The 20,388-nt window shown below is 39.3% G+C and overlaps 1 protein-coding gene across 2 annotated transcripts in view; it reads right to left on the bottom strand.

The window, feature by feature from the left end:
• The window catches only part of lrfn1 (leucine rich repeat and fibronectin type III domain containing 1), a 118,339-nt gene that overhangs the window by 46,929 nt on the left and 51,022 nt on the right, over positions 1 to 20,388 (bottom strand). For both annotated transcript variants that reach the window (XM_029281220.2, XM_065960333.1), the window contains exon 2: positions 8,250 to 8,301. The gene's annotated coding sequence lies outside the window, so the exon portion shown is untranslated. The remainder of the gene's footprint in view (positions 1 to 8,249; positions 8,302 to 20,388) is intronic.

Here is a 20,388-nt window from a genome sequence, read left to right as displayed (position 1 = left end):
AGACTTTGGATTCATTTTCATGGTGAAAAAAATAGAATAGGTTTAAGCTGTGTTTATTCAGGCTTGTCCGTTAGTCTTAAGAGCACCATTCCTAAGGTGCACACAGAGCAGGTGCTGGCCTGTAGGTGAGCTGTAGGTGACTGGCTTGTAGGTGAGCTGACCCAGCAATGACCTTCCTTCACACTTCAGGTTAGGGCTAGCTTTTTTTTGCTTTTTTTTAAATGCGTAGCTGGTGCTAGCTCATAATAGTGACTAAAATGGGGAACATACACAGCAAACCTAAGATCAGGCATTTCATTGACCAAGTCAGTTAAAGAAAAGACTGAAACAAAAATTGGTGAGTACAGTTTTCATATGAATTCCTTTCCTAAGAAATCTCACAATGACTGAAAATGATTTTTAAAAAATGGTTTCATTTGATAAGACATATTAGAAATAAGCATTAAACCTGACACTTGCTGTTTTAAAATCTGCAGGGTGAGTAGCTATCTGTCAAGACAGCCTGATACCCTTCAAGGATTTATTGTCGTTCCTCGTATTCCAATGTCACGAGTCACGACCATACATTTGCAAAAATTGACTGAGCCCCCACACACTATAGACAGCCAGTCATGGAGATGTGAGCGTTTTAAACCCTTAGAAATTCTGCACAGAGAGGACATTCAACTGTCTTCCCTTTTTTTCCCCCCCTCCTGGCAGCAGACCTCACATCAGTATGAATGGAGGAACAGCAGTGAGGAAAAATGACATGCTGTGCAATGTGCAGAGATGTCCTTCATGGGCTACAATACAGCCAATGGTGTTGATATCTATGACCACTGCATTCTGTTATTCCCTCCGCTCCCTCACCCCTGTCTCAGTGTGATGGTAAAGGAGCCATATTTCACATTGTGATTTACATATAGCTGTAATAATGCTCTGCGTACCTTCCCTTCACATTCATTTTGGTATTCCACAGTATTTATGATCTCAGGCTTTGCGATGCATACAAATACCAGCATAGAGTAATGAATAAATTAAGCATTAGAGTGAAGGCAAGTCGTACTCAGAGGTCACATGTATTTTGCTGCCATTTTAAAGCAGGCACATCGCTGAGGAATACAGAAGAAGAAGAGGGATACGTCCAGTCAGAGGCGAGTGAGCGGCTGTAAGTGGGCGGCCGTCGGGGAGCACCTGAATAATTTATGACTCTTCTTCTCGTGCTGCACAATCAGGCGAGCATTATTTCAAACAAAGGGAACATGATTGTCTGCTGTGAATTTCTGTTGTGCTTTGTCTCACCCTGTCATGTTTGTACTCATTTTCATCCGCATTCCATTTATTTTATCTGATCTATCAAACTGCTGACATGCAGGAGTAATTGATGCAGCTGTTTGAGCTTTCTGTCCCGTTTAAAAAGAAAAAAAGAAAAAGAAATCACAAAAAAAGAGTTGTGGGTGTTTAGATCAGAAGGCTGCACTTCATCCTGCTCTTTATCTGGCAACTCCCATCTTCCTGCAGCTTGGGACGTCCCGCTACGTCTGTCTCCAGAGATGCCAGGTTTCACTGACACAACTCTCCAGAGAGATTCACAGCATGAACCGTTGAACATGGCACTTTTGTAAGACTTCATACTGAGAGGCTGTTTGCCTTTTCTTTCCGACAGCACATTCATTATCTCCTCTGCACTGGCTCCAAAATGCGACACAAGAAAAAAAAAAAAAAAAAAAAAAAAAAAGACACAAAAACAATAATTCAAAAAGTACAGAAGTGTAGGGGAAAACCAGAATACAACATATTTGTGTTGCTACACCTTACTCTCTGCATGTAAGCTTATTTGATTTCTCTGTGGATTTGATCTAAACCTAAGATCTTATGTCAATAGCTGCAAGCTCAAATTACTATCTGCACTGTCCTTGTTAGACAGAACAGAGAGAATAGCTAATAATAGCACGGGAACAAACAACAGTAAGCAACCTTTTAGTGCCTTTTGAAATGATTATTGAGGCTGTCATACCAGGAACAAAAGGCAACAATTATGACATAATTTGTGATGACATGTTTAGTTTTTGCCTGATTGTTGTTCATGCTTGTGTGTATGTGTGTATGTGTGTGTTCTGTAGTATAATTTGAAAAAGGCTTTAGCTTTATCTTCCTGTGCGTGCTTTGATGCTCTGTCTGCTTTTTGTACACTAATGTAACACATCAACTTGCTTGGTGGATGGCCCTGGTAATTAGCCTTTCACAAAGTCTGACTCATACATTGCATCTCTGCAAAGTTATTTTCATCTTGAACATTATGCCAAATTAGAAAAGAAAGAAGTGTTTTTTTAATGCATATGTAATCTTCGAAGAAGCCTCTGACTTTTTTCCTGCAAAACAACATTGTGCTCTCCTGCACTGAGTCAGCCAAATGTCAGTATGTTCACCCTGACAGCACACCAAAATGTGTCTCAAATGCTATATAATCTATAATAATAGCTTACTAATGAAGTATGTGACAAAGGCAGACAAACAGACAATAGTTTTTAACAACAGCTAAAAAGTCACTGCTTTAACTCAGACGGGAAAGGTCAGGAAAAACAATGAACATCCTCATAATTGATTTGCTTATTAGTTGCTATTTGCAAGAAGCAGCACTAGACTGGCTCAGGATTGAACTAGAATATACTCCCAGTGTAAGACAGAATGCATACAACCATACTCAATCCTAACTTTCTTATATTTCTATTTTAATGGAGGCCACTTTGTTTCCTGCTAATATAAAACACTGAGATGATTAGTATGATTTAAAGCGCCTATGACCAGGACTCTGTCTCCATAGGAGCAGAGTTTCTACCTCATAGCACTCTAAAAATCCTTCTGATACACTTTTGTTGAAATGACTGCTGTCACATAGAAGTGCCATCGTAAAGGACTACTGCAAACCACTGATAGCAGCCCTATCATCTGTTTGAAAAAGACTGTAAAAGCAATTAAGTCACTGTCTGGAGTAGGATACATTATCAGATATGAACACAAACTTGAGCTCAGAACTGCAGCTAGTCGGATAGTGCCGCCTTGTCTTCATCTTTCCAAATATTTGCTTAATGCAGGTAAGTCGTATTGAAAACCCTGGATACAGTTACACTACTTTAATTTAGAAAACAAACAGTTCAATCCAAATACAACTGTCTTTTTTATATTGAATTAATATTGTCTGATGTACTGTCGTATAATATTACAGCCAAACATCCGTCTTTTTTTTTACACATGCAGTCTGGTCCAAGTGTTAACCAAATAAGGGATCAGGAGCCCCAAAGGGACCCCTATATATACGGGAAAGATTAAAGGATTATTCAGTTAATATAAAACATCTGTTTCATAAACATTAACCATTTGTTTGAGTTTTTCATTTTCTTGTGAAATACTGCCTCTCTAGGCCTCCTTTAATCCTCCAGGTAATGAGGTGTTTCAAGCAGCCACTTATTTCCGGTGTGTCTGGAGGCTCATAGCTGTCAGAATATGGATATACTTTTCTACCCCTTTTATAAAAACATGCTTAGGTATGTTACGTAAATCCTCATTCATGAGCCACTGCATGTTATCTCACCTGAAAGCTCAGAAGTTGTCAGAAAGGCTCTAAATTTGGAGACACATTTGTCACGTGTGGGGGCTGACTAAAACGGAGGAGAGGCAGACTGTTTGAGGAGATTCTGTCAGGGTTGAGGCATCCAGTCACGGAGCTCAGAGGGAATTTTTATGTCAGGTTTTCACATGTCACATTACAACAATGGGCAGCAAGAGTCTGATCCTCTGATAATACAGACACAAGACGACTATAAAGGAAGCTTGTCTCTGGGATTTAGACGCATGTGGACAGCCTTTAAATAGTAAACAAACAATGAATGCATTTAAAAGGGATTTCATTAGCATTTCAATATGATCTTTTATGTAAACACATACATTTTTATGCTTTATTTAAAATTGAGGGAAAATATGCGCACTGCAGTTTTTAAGCAAATATCCAATTAGAATACATCCCATTTGCAGCTCGTCTTTTGAATCAGACAGCAGTTCTTTGGCTTGGTGAGAAGACAAGTGTTGCTGCACTGCACATGTGGGCAGCGAGCGAGAGGTAAGTTTGCTCACCTCTCCATCATAATCTGCTGTTCATCAAAGAGATCTATTTTCTGCCCCCTTTGTACCTCTTCACCCAACTGCAAACTCTGACAAAGTGCCCGAGTCTGAACTCTGTAATGATGATTTACGGGTGTTATCCTGAGGATGTTGTTAGATCAGGAGATGTGCCCCCAGTTTCTAATGTGTTTATCTATAATTACAGGGTGTCACGACTTAACCCATTAGCAACAAGAAAGTACCATCTCAGGTCGATATGTTTTTCAGCCGTAGACACACAAGCAATACATCTTCATAAGTTTGGATTTTGAGGCGATTCTGTGGGACAATTGTTCATAATAAATAGAAAATATTTTGGGGTTCTCAACTGATGGGTCAGGACCCAAAAGTGGGTCGCAGAGCTGTTGTCAATGGGTTGTGAATGTAAGCTACGAAAAAGTCTTTGAAGCACTTTGAAAACATGGTTATATTGTTCTGTCTCCTGGTTCAGTCACGTTTTTTAGCGTCCAAGGTCCAAACTGCACTATTTTCAGAAGAAAACAAATCTCATTGGCTAAAAAATAGCAGAAATTTGGGTCGCGGCTTCTCATTAAAGAGGTGGTGGTGGGTCCTGAGGCCCAGGTCCTTGAGAACCAATGCTTTGGAGCACATTTTTGAACGACTAAATTCATGACTCCTCAGATTCTCACACACCTTAGTGAAATCTATCTGTTGTTCAACTCATATTGCTTTGGCACAGCGTGTTTTGCAACAACATTTTCTCAAACTGCCACTGAAAAAGAATTGGGATCTCCTCCTGTTTAATTATAATGCCCTGAGATAAGCAGCAGATGCCAACAAAAGACATCAAAACAGTTATTTCCATGAAGAGAGTCATAATTTCATTATGAGGAGAAAAATCTATACACTGGTTTGGTGATTTCAGTGTGCTTGAATGTGTTTGGCAGAGGAACATGTTTATTTTAAGATCTCTGCTTTGTCATATCTTATTTCAAATCAAGTCAACACGTTTTGCTTTATTACAACATGAGAAAAAAAAAATATTTAGAGAAAACCAGAACCAATTTAACAGCAACCCAAAGCTTCTGCACTAATTCAATTACATGTTATTTGTTTATGATGCACTTTGAGTTTGTGCTCACAGTGTTTACGCTGGAGCTGTCAGCAGGTAGTTAAAACAATATCAGTGATAAAGGGTCACACAATTTTCTTTTCTTTTCTGTAAAAACACAGTAACAGATGTGTTTTACATAATTAACGCTTATTGTGGAAGAAATCAATTAAGAGCAAGATAAACAGAGGGAAAGTGACAAATTATCTTTTCGATGTTCTTCAAAGAGCATTTTTGGTGGTCTTTATTTAACCTTACATTCAGTGTGTGAAAGACCTTAAGAGGTAAAGCTAATGAAAATACTGTCACCTCGAGCTCACACGTAAATAAGATGTCTAAGGTTTCAGACTCATTTCCTGCGCTCAGTTCACCACCAAAAGACACCACGGTCACCTTCTCAGAAAATATCAGGCTAACTAATAGACTCATGACAACATTGTCAACTTGGGCTTCATTTTAACCATGGATATCTTTCTGTGGTTAATGTTCCAAAACCTTAATCTTAAAATCAAAATACCTAATTGAATCTGTGTCAAAGGATCTTAAGAGAATTTAAGGATCTTAAGAGCTATAAATTCAACCCAACCTGCTCTCACTGATAACACTCTGCTCATTTCATTTAAAGATAAGAAGCTTTACAGGCCCTCTAAGGAGGGAAAGATATGGCTAATGCAATATTTAAAAAACCCCCCCAAAAAACGTTAAGACTCCACCTAAGGATTATTAACTTTCTATTTCCAACTAATAGCCAAATCAGCTGATATCGACTTTTTTTTTACGCCCATGCAAAACTGAAGACGGACACAGGCCTTATGCAGAAACGCATCCTGCAGGACTCACTGTTCAAAGCCAGAAAAAGCCACAGTGCAACATTGTGTGAACCCCAGGCACCTGAAAACTATCAGGTTTGAGATCTGCAATATTTAGAAACCATGCCTGCTCTGGGATGACGTCCCCCAAGAATTTATACTCAGCCTCTGTGGAGTAAAATATGTTTTCCTTTTTTTTTTTTTAACCTTTTCATGCAAATTTAACTTTTTTTTTTAACAAGACAGCTGTGCGAATCTGTTACACTTACATGTGAACATTTGTGCTTACAGTAAAGGTCACATATTATACTCCATTTTCAAACAGTATAAATAAGTCTCAGAGCTCCCTAAAACATTTCTGTGAAGTTTCTTGCTAAAAATCCACCCTGATCGTTTATTTTATCATGCCTATAAAGCCCTCTATTTCAGCCCTGCTCGGTACAGGCTGTTTCTGTTAAATGAAAGGGAGCTGTGTGTGACCACGCCCCTCTCTGAAGCAGCTTGGGTGACTCTGACTTTTTCTTGCTCAATTTGTTTATGGTGAGAAGGCAAACTCAGAGGGAAGAACAAACACCTAGCTGTGGGAGTGGGTTACTGCCCTTTGTGATGTAACAAAGGGAAAATCTTCAAACGGCCTGTTTGAGCACACATTTTCTTAAAAGTGGAGCATGCAAAAGATGGAGAGGATAGAGTTTTCTCATAACAGGGGGGGTTTGTAGACAGGCTGGGGACAAATATTAGTGTTTGAAAACAAGTGTATTTAGCATAATATGTGACATTCAAAGTGCTTTACAAACAGATGTTTGAAGGCACATTTTTAAAGGATGTGTTGAGCCAGAAACAGATGTTGAAATTTTAATTATTATAATGAATTATCCTCGACTTGTTAGACCACAGATAAGATGCTTCTTTCAGTAAATGAGGCCCTGAATGATCATTACACAATTACCACTCTAGTGGCTTTTCATGACACTGATGAAGCTGTTAGTAAAGGTCTGGAAAAAGCCACAAGTCAAATCTTACTGTTGGCTCCTTACCGAATGGAGCAAGAAATAAAATTTCGGGGTTGTCAAAAACAAAGAAAATGGGAAAAGATTAGGGGTAGAGAAGAAAAAAAAACAGAGTAATGTCACAGTACAAAGCTTGTTATTTTCTTGCACAAAGACATTTATGAAAACACGTCTGTTCTCCGAGAGGTGATAATATGCTCTCGCAAGACGTTCAACAAGAGCAGCACACATGTGGCTCTGGTTCATGCTTAGTGTATGTCATGTGAGAGTATAGCGGTTCAAGAGCTGCTTTTATCTGCCAACAAAGAGACAACTCCAGACACAGATACAGCAGCAGCAGCACATAACACATATTCACCTACGAGGGATTCTGTTTAAAGCGAATGTGTCCTTGATGGCAGCTCCATAAATAATTGCTTCACCACTGGATTAATGGTGAAGACAGCCTCCCTTCCACAAGTCATTATTTACAGTATGAAGGAAATTCCCCTGAATATCTGTGACCAACCACAAATTCCTGTGAGGGATATCAGTGCTACGCCTGTTCGCCAGTTTATCATATCATCTATTGTATGGATGCTGAATCCGTGTTCACAGCAGCCCAGGGTGTTTTCGGCTGTTCATCAGAGAGGCTGTTTTCCCTATTGAGATAAGAAATTAAATCTGCAGGAGCAGAGGATGCTGGGTTTGCTGCAGGGTGGCGAGGCAGCGGCTCTGATAATGGAGCCGACTCCCATTGCGCAGGCTATGAGGCAAACAGCCGTGGCGCCTGCCCAACCCTGCCCATGTGGCTAACAGTGTCACTTTGCACAGTCTCTCTCTCTCTCTCTCTCTCGCTGTATATGAACTTGTGTTTTAATCTGCATTTGACAAAGTCGGGGGGGAAGAAAGAGATTCAGTGTTTTTTTGCACTCCTCTGGGTCTTAATTTGAGTGAAAATATGCGGGAGAGAAAAAAAGATAAAAGTGGGTGAAACTGTGGGATTTGCCCTTGTATTGAATGTAGTGAGGAGTGTGCATGCATGGTGGCTCAAACACACAGAACCATGTGGAATAAAAAATGACTGATCAATGGAGTCAGAGGACAGAAACACCATTTTCTCGTCCCCCCTCTTCTCCTTCGCCTCATCACTTTCCGCTCATGCTCACAGCCTGGATGGGTTATGTCGGGTAGTATATTATGTAAATGTGAAGAGGGTTTAATTTCAATTTGGGAACTCACCAGAATGTCGTGTCGTTTTGGAGGCTCCTCACAGGTTTCACTTCAAAGCAGTCTGCAGAGAGAAATAAACGGTCACACCTTAATGTGCAAGCACAAATAACATTGGGGGCCATACGGCACCAGTTGTAATAGTGTCACAATCATAAAAAGGTTCAATTTATAGTCCAATCTTTGATTCAGCCAAGACTCAATACAAATGATTTGATATTTCTGCAGCAGTGGAACAATCCCTTTATGCCCAAAGCCCCAGTGCTGCGGAAAATTTAAAACAGGGGAAATTCCAGCTAAATATTTTACCTGCCTACTTCTTCATGATTTCCTGCTTCATACCCAGAGCTTTTATGTGTGTAATAACTAACCTGTAGCGTACAAGGTAACAGTCATTTTGTCATCTATGTTTTTCTCTTCAGCATTGAATTACGGCTTGAATGAATCCTGACTGCTGAACATGTGCACTCCTGTCACTTAACACTAAATAATGAGCTGTTGTCCTTGTATTACATCAGGTCCTTAAATCAAAATGGCTTTATTTCTGTATATTTATAAAACCATTTCGAGCATGGTGTAAGAAAGCCTGTGATTAGGAGTTCAACGAAATGTCATAAATGTGTAAATTACTAACATAGAGCTGCTAATAACCCTAACATAATACATTTTTGTAAGCTATTAATTATCAGCTGGAATGCCTTAAGTGTTACGTGGTTACAACTGTAGTTTCTTATTTAAACTTAAAACTACCTTTTTTCTTATTATATTTATTAACTGTACATATTGTTTTTAATTCTTCTGCTATTTCTTGCTGGTTGTACTCCTCTTTGTTGAGCTGTTGTAACAACCACATTTAGTAATTTAGTAAGTAAGAAATGCCATCAAAGCTTTAGGCTATATTACAGCAGAACAAAAACCTAGTTAAAACCATTCATTACACTGTTTGTTTGTTTTTGTACAGGCATAAGAAAAAAAACACCCTCCAATCATTAAATGCTCACTATCACTCATCCTTTAAGATGTTTTTTAGCAGACAGAAAAGTCAACAAGTTTATTCCAGTGACTGACTTCAGAAAATCATGCTGCACTTATCTGCATTTATAGATTTCCCACATCTTTATCTGGCAATTTTACCAGCTGACATCTCATAAATACAGTGCAAAAACTTCAACATCAGAGCTAGTGCGAGTTGAAAGCGTCTCATGGTACAGTGGTTTCAAGCACACATTGATTTAAGTGGCGTTTTTTTTTTTCCATACGCACCAAAGTAAAGTGCAGGAAAAGGATGAACATAAAAAAAAAGAAGAAGTTGGAATAGACACAAACAAAGTGACCTGAAGTCATTGAAACTGCTGCAGCACTGAATATACGTTTAAGCAATCAAGGGGAAAACAATCCCTGCTCCTGCTCCCCATTGCACAACTAAAGGTGCACATGGAGCAATCACAGTTAATTGAAGCTTTTGTAGATGATTAAGAAGGGAAAAAAAACTCCCCCCCCCCTTTTCTTGGGAATACGACAACAGAGGAATCACTCCCACTCTCCTCTCTGTCAGATTTAATTGCCAAAGCAACAATCTTGATTAAGATCTCAACAGTGCTTTTTTTTTTTTATCAGCCCCAGTCAAAGACAACACCGGGTGTTTGTCCAAGCAAGACATATTTACCCACCTGAACTCGGACTGTAAACAAGGTAGGTCTTTAAAAAAAAAAGACCCTGGCATTGAGAGCAACCTTCAAAGGTTGCTCCGAGGTTATTTATTACAGCCAACTAAGACATGCCTCTCCATCTTCTTTAGTGTCATGCTTGTGGCTCACTCCCTCCAGCCCTTAAGTGAGCTCCCTTAACATGCAGGGGGGGGGATATTTCAAGCTAAATGTAAAAACCTCAGGAATTAAAGACGAATTGTTTTCAAGTTTTTGTTACAACTTAAATCCTTTTCTTTCTAAATGCCATAGCGTGTAAAGGCCGACGCTCTGACTGACCCAGGACAGTGATGTGAGAAGTACAATTTCACGCATGTCGCACTCCAACGAAACGTCCATCTTGTGTTCATGTTCCCTGAAGCGTCAAACACCCAAGAAATTGATTAAAACACACAGCACATACACACATCTCACGCTGCACCTATCACCAGAGCAATATTCATTCCGCTTTAGCTGTAATCTCACATATATAGTTACTGCATGCTAACTGCCCCTTCATCTATTCATCAAACTCCCACGCACAAACATCAAACGCAGACGCTGCCGCACACACCAACACAGACTTCAATTCAGTGACACAGCAATTAGGCTTGTGAGAGGATTTTCTCCTCCACATTCGAGTTATTGTTGTTACTCTTCTAATTAAAACACAGCAGTAGTGGGATGAGCAATTTGAAGAGGAAGAGAGGGAGAGGCTGCACACTCGACAACAAAAGCAGTTCAGCTTCAAAATATCCTTCAAAGATCAAAAAGTCATCCTCTGCTCCCAGTAATATCTTCATATGTACAAATGTTAGAGGATAATTGAACACAGGATTTTTTGTTTTGACAGCCACACTGGTATGGATCAAATGTACAAATGTAACTAATGATTCTTATGGTCGATTATTCTACCACTGTATTGTCCCAATTGTTAGATTTGATGTTTTGGCTGGAAAAATGTAAAAACAAATAATAATAATATACCAAAAATCAGAAATAATATCCCAGAGCAATAAGTCAAATGTTCAAATGGCTTTTTTTATTTAATATGTTTTCCCAAAAAATGAATTTACTCTGTCATATATAACAGGTGGCTGGTGGTTATGTTGAACGATCCATGTATAGAGGCTCCTTTGTTGCAATGTCATCCCCCAATCTGTATGCCCCACATTTCCTTTTTCTCCCCAGCTACCTTATCTAAAAAAGGCAAAAATGGCCCAAAAAAATATGTTTAAAAAAAAACATATACTTACATTTGAAATACATGAGCCACTAAGAAATGTTTCATGCACTATTCAATCTGTTGGGACTCTCTAAAACCTGACAGGACTTTTCTCATATCTTAGTATTCTTTACAAAAAAAAACCCATTTCATATAATATTTAGTGATAAATAGTATTGAAAGTCAGGCTTATTCTACTGCTCACAGTTACCACATGAGATAAAAGACAACACTTGCTGACTCAGACCTTCAAATGACAGGTAGCAGTGTAAGCAGTAATTATCCTAAATCCACTAGTTAGTAATGACTTGTTAAAGTGTAACATCCTGTTCCATCTGGATGAAGCGAGTTCAGAGCTGAGAGAATCTTAATGGCGTGTCAGAGAGAGGGCGATTTATTTCATCAACACTAAATCAGAGGGAAAGGGAGCAAAGACACGATTCTATGTGATCGCTTCAGATCAGGATGCAGAAGAAAAGACCTTCAATTGAAAAAGAAAAATACAGACAGCTCCAGCTGCAGAGGTTGATGATGCAACAGGTAGGTTGTTTTTGGTGTGATGATTAAACAAGACAGGCTATCTTACTTCACAGAAGTGGTGGAAAAAAGGACCCAGATTAGAGATACAGCGTCAAAAGTTAAAGTCCTGCATTCAAAACATATCTGATTGTAAAATTGGAATAGCTAAAGGAAATGCTCTTACCATTAAACAATGGCAGGTAAACAGGGAAGCCTAATAATGATGACATCAACATGATGGTGATGATGATGGCGATAAGGATGATGATGATGATGATGATGATGATGACGAATAATAATAGTTATATAATTTTAATTTGTCAGAGCACTGTGCTAGATTTAGTCAGCTCGGCTTTTCTAATTCACATTCTGGAAGAGATGTGGTAAAGGAACGCTGCGTCCATCCTCTCATGCCTTTAATTATTTCAAATAAAGAAAATGGCATCATTCCTACTTTTTTTTTCCAAGAAGGACCCCACTAAAACAGAATTGTCGCCCTGCATGTGGATGTTTTGTCTAGAATAAAGTGACAACATATGTGACGATTTGAGCTTTCAGTTCACTTATAAATTGAAGCGTCAACAAAGTTAGTGAGGCATTCAAATTGCACACACTTATACAAATACAGGTTTTTGTAAGTACAGTGTATGATGATGGTCAAATATATGATGCTGATTAATTAGATACTCATTCTGCAGGTGTCAGGAGTGCGGGGTGGGGTTTCATTTTTTCTCTCTCTTTAAACTCAGCGTGGCACCCTCGTCGCCCTTCCTATGTCGGCCATCCTCAAGGACAAACGGTTATTTAGTCAGTGTTTCTCCACCTCAGAGCTCTGGTACACTTGCAGTTGCAGGGCGAGCCTGTAAGCCTGGATTATGTCTCAACACAGTGTCTAAATGGAGCTTTTATTCCCCTTGTTTTTCCTCTGACTCTGCAGTGTTTTTGCAGATGGGCATTCAGTAGAAACTAAACAGGTTTCACAGTGAGGGATGAAACATGCCAGTGTCTGTATTCTGCAGTACCTGTTAGTCTTTGGTGACCAGTGATGCCCATGGAAAACATTATCGCCTCTCAGTCTAGACACCCTCTAGAATTGTTAATGAAGAGTGAAAAGGAACCTGCTACAGGGCCTCTCTGTAGCCGCGTCTAAGCCATGTGTGAAAATGCTAGGCACACAGCACATCCATATTTCTCTGCTTGACTTGCCACAAGGCTAAAATAAACATTTTAAGGCCGGGACCCACACTGCTATTATAAAACCTCTTATAAAAATCAAATAAAGGATCACATATTTGATAGTGAACTCTACCAGTGGGATGAGATAGTAGCAAAAGGGGAGGATATTGAGTCTGAGTAAGGCTATAGTGGTCAGTCTGCCGGTTAAATCAACCTCTTTGAGAGCAATATGAGAGGAATATAAAACAAGAAGTGACACTGTGCGGGAAGAAAAGACGCACACAAAAAAAGCCCTATTCACTGCATGCATAACTGAAAGCTTTTTAAGCATGTTGTCAATTTTTATCAGATTCAAAACAGCCTTCAATGCTGCCTCCACTGAGTGCAATTTAGCAGACAACATATGCCTCTCTTACACTGCCCACACAGTTGGCACACTGACCATTACCAGTACCTCCAGGGCGGCCAATGTGACCTCCAGAGATGAGAGAGAGAGAGAGCTCCAGACAAAGGCAACAACCCCCAGCAAAAGTAGAGGTTTGTACTGTGGGCCGCGCCACAGTGAGCTGAAGCACACGGAGATAATGGCGGCTGTGGAGGTGTAAATTGATGAGGAAAAAATTGCGCCGATGTTATACTACAGCATTTACCGTGACTCGGATGTAACGACCTCCTTTGTTAGGAGGGAAATGTCGCTGTGGTGCAGACAGTGTCCGTGGTGACACTGAGCAATAATACAAGTTGCCTCAGAGCATCACATCACATAATATACGCTCTAATAATTGCTCGGGTTAGGCAGCTATTTTTAATAAAGAAAAACATGGGGACATTTGCAAGTTTGCGTTAATCCAAAATACGTCCCACATATATAAATCAGCGAACCAAAGGGAACATGGAAATTGAATAAAGGCCGTAGTCATCTTGAATGAATAATTATGCAATAAGCACAACACAAAGTTTTGCACCAGTGGCCACAGAGGTCAACAGGGTTACCCAAGGGCCCCTAACATGAAGACTGCCAGCATGCAAGGATCAGAGTTTCCCTCCAATTCTGATGAGTCAGGGAGTATCGTCTCTGTTGCTCATGATCTGATGCTCTGGTAGTAAAGCTCTCTTCCCCTCCCTCCTCCCCTGTGAGCTGAAGCCTCTGATGATGTCCGTTCAGCTATTTATACACTTAGCCATGCTCAGCACATTTAGCCGTACCACATAAATAATCAGAAGATATGAGAGACAGTGTGCACGCAGGACTACTTTCCTTTAACACAGCAACTTCTGGCTCCCTCCTTTAACAGGGCCACATACAACCTTTCCAATATTACAGTCCCCTTTGTTGCTTGTCATGATTTATGAGCTCAATCTATTATTAATAGGCTCCTACTGAGTGCATGTACCACCAAATTATTTGCATATTCCATTTAGCTGTTTGTGAAACCTGTGCTTCAACACGCAAGTTACAACACAGGCCTTTAATGCGAAATATTTTTATTTTATTTTTTTATTTTTTTGCATGAATATTCCGAACAAGGTCAAACATGCACGCACACAGCAGCAGCAGCAAAAAATGAAATGCAGCTTGAAACCAAGAATAGTCTCCATGTGCCCAAAACATGAATCCTGAACAAATGTATGGTGTAATTAGCAGGTGAGGTTTGGTAAAAGCTTCTGTAATGGCAGATTATGTCAGCTCCCCTTTGAAAGCAGCAGACGGTTTCCCTAATGGGCTGACAGGAGAAGCCAGTCTGGCTCCTCCTTCCAGTAAACTGTTACCATGCAAGAGGTGCCAAGGCCCACAGCACAAATATACAGCAACTCAAATACGATTATACAGCACTCCAAATATCTTTCTTCCGAGGGTACATCGTGTCCCTGTTTAAAATTGATTTGAGTTTGAGACACTGAAACTCGTCATTCTTTGACTGCAAATGGGCATGTTTTTAATCTAATACTGAAACATGTGCCAAAAGTTATAAATACAGGCGCTTGCTCTCAATAAAATATGTCAAATTTTTCTTTTTCTTCTGGTATTTAAAATGATTGTGGGGTTTTTGATGGACCTTAAAACACTGTACCTTGAGTCTTTGTGTTGGCTTCCCAATATGAAGACACATGAACTGAACTTTATGATAAATTATTCAAACTCTACATATGCATTGTTTTTGTATAGGTTACAATGTTTTGAGCTCAGTGCTTGTTCTGTTCAATAATTCTCAAAACTCGCGAAACTATGAAAGTTGGCTCTTGCCATTTCTATTCAAAGGATTGCCAAAAAGAGAGGAAATGTTAGGGTTGATTAATATTGCATAGCTTCCACGTACATTCATGGTGTTTCGAGAAGCACAGAGGTACAGTAGAGAGCAGAGCCATGCAGGTGATTAAACATTAACACATAAAAGGACCCACAATGATTTGAATAATTGTTTGAGTTCAGTAGCACATCCACCAAATGAATGTACCATTACCATCAATCACAACGACCCTTATGCTCATGTGCAGGACATTTTATCCTCTCATTTCTTGAATGTAATACAATTAAAGATTTGAAAAAAAATGTAATAAATGTGTCAAAAAGTGAAAGAGTGTTGGCTGCCCTGCAGAAACAAAGCCTCAGTCTTCATTCAGAACATGTTTTTATTATGTCTACTTTGCACCAACAAGTCAAATCAGCTGTTATTTGAACAACAATTGTCCCATCGCCAAACCTGCCTTGTTCATGCTTGGTCTGAGCCCCCCCCCCCCCCCCCCCAAAAAAAGGAAAATGCTCAGAATGTCACCATTGTGCAGCCTGAATTCACATGTCCATGAAAAATAGAGCGGCACATCTTTTGTTACTGACTGAAGGTTTCAGAGCATAAAGAAGCAAAGAGAACCAAGGCTGTGTCTTCTCTGAGCAGCTGCTTTGCCTTGTTGCTACCAAGGAGATGTGATAACTCAAGTTTGAACTGTGCTTCAAACGGGCATCACTGATCGAACTAGCCATTTATCGTCCCGTCTACCAATTCAGAGAGGAGAGACTCAACATAAGTGTGATGAGAGATACAGCAGCATATAGCCCTGTCTGGGTTGGAATTGGAAAGTGAAAAGTGTTCATTTTAAATAATCTGTAGAGACAAATTTAAAGCATTTTTCGGGAGCATTTTAAACCCAAATGTGTAATTTACGGGCACACGGCTTATTACAACCTATCTCATAATGTGAAAGCAGAAATTGGGCTTCATTTTCCAAATCATCCAAAAAACAGCAAGCCAATCCAAAAAGGAAATGGTATTCAAATGTCTGGAAGGAATCTATAACAGCCCCCTTTGTATTTTAGCGTAATGATGTATGAGGAAGTTTCAATTTAGCAAGATTTTAACTTTTAATTTCTGGTACTGTCAATTTAAAACAACAAAAAAGAGCATATTAAAAATCACTAGCTAAATAGCTAAACACATGCTTCATCACAGCGCATGCAATTATAGAAACATCAATTAAAATCTGCAGCAAAAAAAATCATGGTTTGTTGTAACTGCAGTGATTTTTCTGTTAACTACATTCATTAAAACGCAATTTAAACACTATAATTTACTGAAATTCATAGTTTTATTTATTGAACACCACTCTCAGCAGGGTCATTTCCTTGCATTCAGCCCCAGTTTGCTGGTAAGCTTTAGGAATATGCAACATTGAAGGATCAATATATATTTAGATACATGATTTAACATTGAATTGTGCCATGTTTTCCCATTTAAAACTCTCAACCAATCAATGAAATCTTTACAAATGTCCAGATCTTACAGCAGAATGTAAAGTTCACTGTAACATCATATTTCATGAAACTTTAATGAGCTCCTTGCAGAAGGAACCCAGCTGCAGTAGCAGTAAATATTGATAGGATATAATAAGAACACACTGAAATACAATGCATTCAATGCCAAAGATGTTCATTGCATGCAAAACGCTTTGCTGCCTGATAAAGGCGTATTTAGCAACATGTGAACGTGGACCCTGTGCCTGAAAGCGATTGTTTCAGAGCCTTCTCATACAGACATGGTCAGCTGGACTCGGCCAGCCTTGCTTAGTCACGCTGACAGAACAGTGCTTCCACAAAACACCAGAAAAGCCCTGTTATGATCCTCAGTTACAGCCTCATTCGGGCACCAAATGTGCAGAGAGCCATTGTTTGTTTAGCCCCTGAGATGTGCTCAAGTGTTTGCTTTGTGTGTCCAATTATTTACTCCAATATCTGCAGGCCTCATAAATGCCAGAACGCTGGGGTAAAAAGAATTAAACTTAGCCGGGAATCCTCTTGATAACATTTTATGAGACACGACAGCATTTCAGCCAATGGTCTAAATATGGTTTGTCATCATTTTGTCCGAGGATCCACAGTAACGTTTATATCACTGCTGTTTCTAATAATAGCAACCTGCCAGCTCCCAATGCAAACAGTGCGATCAGAAACAACAGTAAGCCTGCAAAAACTGATGCATCCAATCCATTCATGTTGGCGTATTGACATCCTGCTGATATTGGAAGGGATTATGTGACTTAAGTCTGCATGTTTTGCATGCCTGAAGAAGTGTTCCACTTGGATGGAAGCTGATCTCGCAGTGCCAGTCAGCTGCGTCTGAATACTGACTTCCTCCTTCGCAGATAATCCCGTGAAAAAGACAACTCTTTAATGCCTAACATCCAGAACACAGCTCTCTCTATTCCATGAATCAGAATTAGCCACCATAGACGCCAGAGACGATTTGTTCCTCAACCGTGGACCTTTTCCACATGTCAATAATGATGTGTGAACATGAATCAGGTTCAAAGTGGTAGAGATAAAAAGAAATCGCTGATAATGACTATTATGAGCATACAAAGAGACATTGCTTGTTAAAAGCAACTTCATTTTTTCCTCCTTTTTTACAGCATGGATGTGTCACACAATCTAATTTTATTTCCTTTTTCTTTTACATTTCATTCCATATACACACGGCTCAAGCCTCTCTGTTAAAACGCTGCAGATTTCCATTTAGATACATTTGAAAAGAACACAAAAACTGTTTACTGTGGGGTTTTATGAAAATAAATGGTCAGTTTTCTGGCGACTTTTATGTTTCTATGTGTACAAACGGACCTCAAGCCAAGCATTAATGACCAGTTTTATTTCTCTGAGGGGTCCATAAAGAGTTGAATCTATTCAAATTAATCCATGTTATATAATAACATTGTAGAGGACAAAAAAAAAAAAAAAAAAGACAAAGCATTCTGCTTTCTATTTTCCGCACCAAAACATAAAGGCTGCCCCCTGTTCAGAACATCTGTGCCTGATAAAAACTGGAGACAGCTGGAGAAGAGAAGAAAAGAAAAATATGAGCATGTGTGTGCATGGGTTAATGACATTACTGGCCAAATGTTCTCTCAGCACCATCCAGCAGTGAAAGATCCTCAGGAGGGGCAGAGAAAGGCAGCGAGGCCACGATGAAATAAGGCCTCCAGTCAAACAGATTGTTTGCTGAGAAATTGCTAAGAAATGTCAATCAAGTTGTCGTGCCGTGGAGGGCAGGTGGAGTCAGCTTGCCAGCACAGAGTATCTTTTATAAAACGAAGAAAGCGTTGAAAATAAATACAGTATACTGGGGCTGTTTTCTAACCCATGAACCTTTGCAAGGTGGTAAATAATGGCCTTGTTAATCGTTTACTGATAAACCATTTTTGACAACTTTTAGGACGTATCGTTGTCACAAATCTCCAAAAACTGCAGGGAATTTTGGCCACAACAAATCCATTCCGTATTGATTGACATATGAAACTGCTGAATAAGGCAATTATTGTCGTAAGTGTTTAGAAACAGCTGTTACATATTGCCTAGTAAAAAAGTCAGAAACTCAAAGTCAGTTATTATTGATGTACCTTATTATTTAAACACACCAAAAAGGAATGATGTTTGTTACTTTACAAGCTTAACACCACCTTAAAAAGAGGGTGCTTTATGTGAAGTCGGAGCCAGCTTTGGGGGGGAATTCATTAAATTACAAGGCCTTTTCATCCTTAGGATAAGCTTATCAAACCCAAAGAAACGCATAAGAAATACACAATTAAGGAAATTAAATGGATAAACAATAAACTGATATACAGAGACAGAATGAATTCCCATTAAGCTGGTTCATGAAGGAACAATCAAGATTAAAAGGTTCTTTAAGACTTTTTTTTAGTTATCATTTTTGGGCCATTTTTGCCTCACTGGATAGGACAGCTAAAGAGAGACAGGAGTAAGAGAACGGGTGATGACATGCAGCAGAGGGCCGAGGTCAGGTTCAAACCAACGGCCATAACTGCTAGGCGCCCCACAAGACTTTCTGTTCAATACATGGAGGATGTGGTTAGCTTAGCTTTGACTTCAAACAGGAAGCAGAGGTAAACATGAACTGAACGCCTCCTGGTGTATAGCTTTGTAGGGAGGGGACAGAAATGAAAATTGTAGATAGTTTCATATTCCTCAGCAGGGGAGAAGATTAGCAAGTTGTCCACCTTACTAAGTGTCCCTGGCTTTCTTTGATAGTCTGCAGTTTTGAAGCCTAACATTTCTAAATTGCCAGCTTTCTTTTTTTCCTAAAGATCTGAAAAAGTCTTTATACTTTTGTATGGAGACATAAAATAACATGGAGTCAGGTACAGACGCCATGTACAGCTTTATATAAAAGCTCAAAGACAAATCAAGCCAATTTAAAGGGTGAAAGGAAAAAACCCTGTGTTTCTAAAGATCCAAACTGACCCTTTACATGTGCACACAAAATGATGTTAATGTGCAAATCACCCCCAGTAAGTATTTCATTTACATAATGTATTGCGGTTAGTTCTTTTATGTAGCATTAATGGTAAATCGTGATGAACTGTTAGAAATCTCTGTGCTTCACCAAAGACACTCCTACCTGTGTTTCAGATTATACAAGCACCTAAATAGACTTTCTAGCATCCTATACTTTAAACCCTTTTAAGGCAGCTGTGTGCTGTAGCTCCGTGATAATGGCTGCATATGTATACTGTACATTACATGCTCTGCTCTTAGAAAGCTCCTGTGCAATTTGCTTGATTCTTCACGGTGTCACCATATAAAACTGACGCAGCCATCCAATGGATTATCTCTTGGTGTAGCTACACGGCAGAGATCTTTAGTGCTGGTTCCTGCACCATTCCATTATTTGCATGCAAATGAGATGTTAGCATAAGGGAAAGGTGATTGGAATCAGATGAGGAATAGAGTATGAAATGCTTTTATCGGCCAAATCCAGTGCACTAAAACGTAAGAATTCATTAATCCAACAGCCAGAAAAACCTAAACTTTGAACATTAAATGCGTATGGATTGAGGAATTCAAAAAAAAAAAGTAATGTTCAATCTTAGCTGCTTCTAAGAAATTGAAGAAAACATCTTTAAGCCTGATGAAAAAGCTTGAGGCGCGTGCTAATAAACGAGGTCAAATGTGGTTTGTAACAGTTCACTGAATCCCCCACATTAATCACCAACAACACATGCTTTTGTGCACATTGTTGTACATATTCAAAGAAGATGG

Source organism: Labrus bergylta, chromosome 11, assembly GCF_963930695.1.
Source record: "Labrus bergylta chromosome 11, fLabBer1.1, whole genome shotgun sequence".
NCBI lineage: Eukaryota > Metazoa > Chordata > Actinopteri > Labriformes > Labridae > Labrus > Labrus bergylta.
The sequence above is the reverse complement of the archived record's forward strand: the minus strand, read 5'-3'. Positions and strand labels throughout refer to the sequence as shown.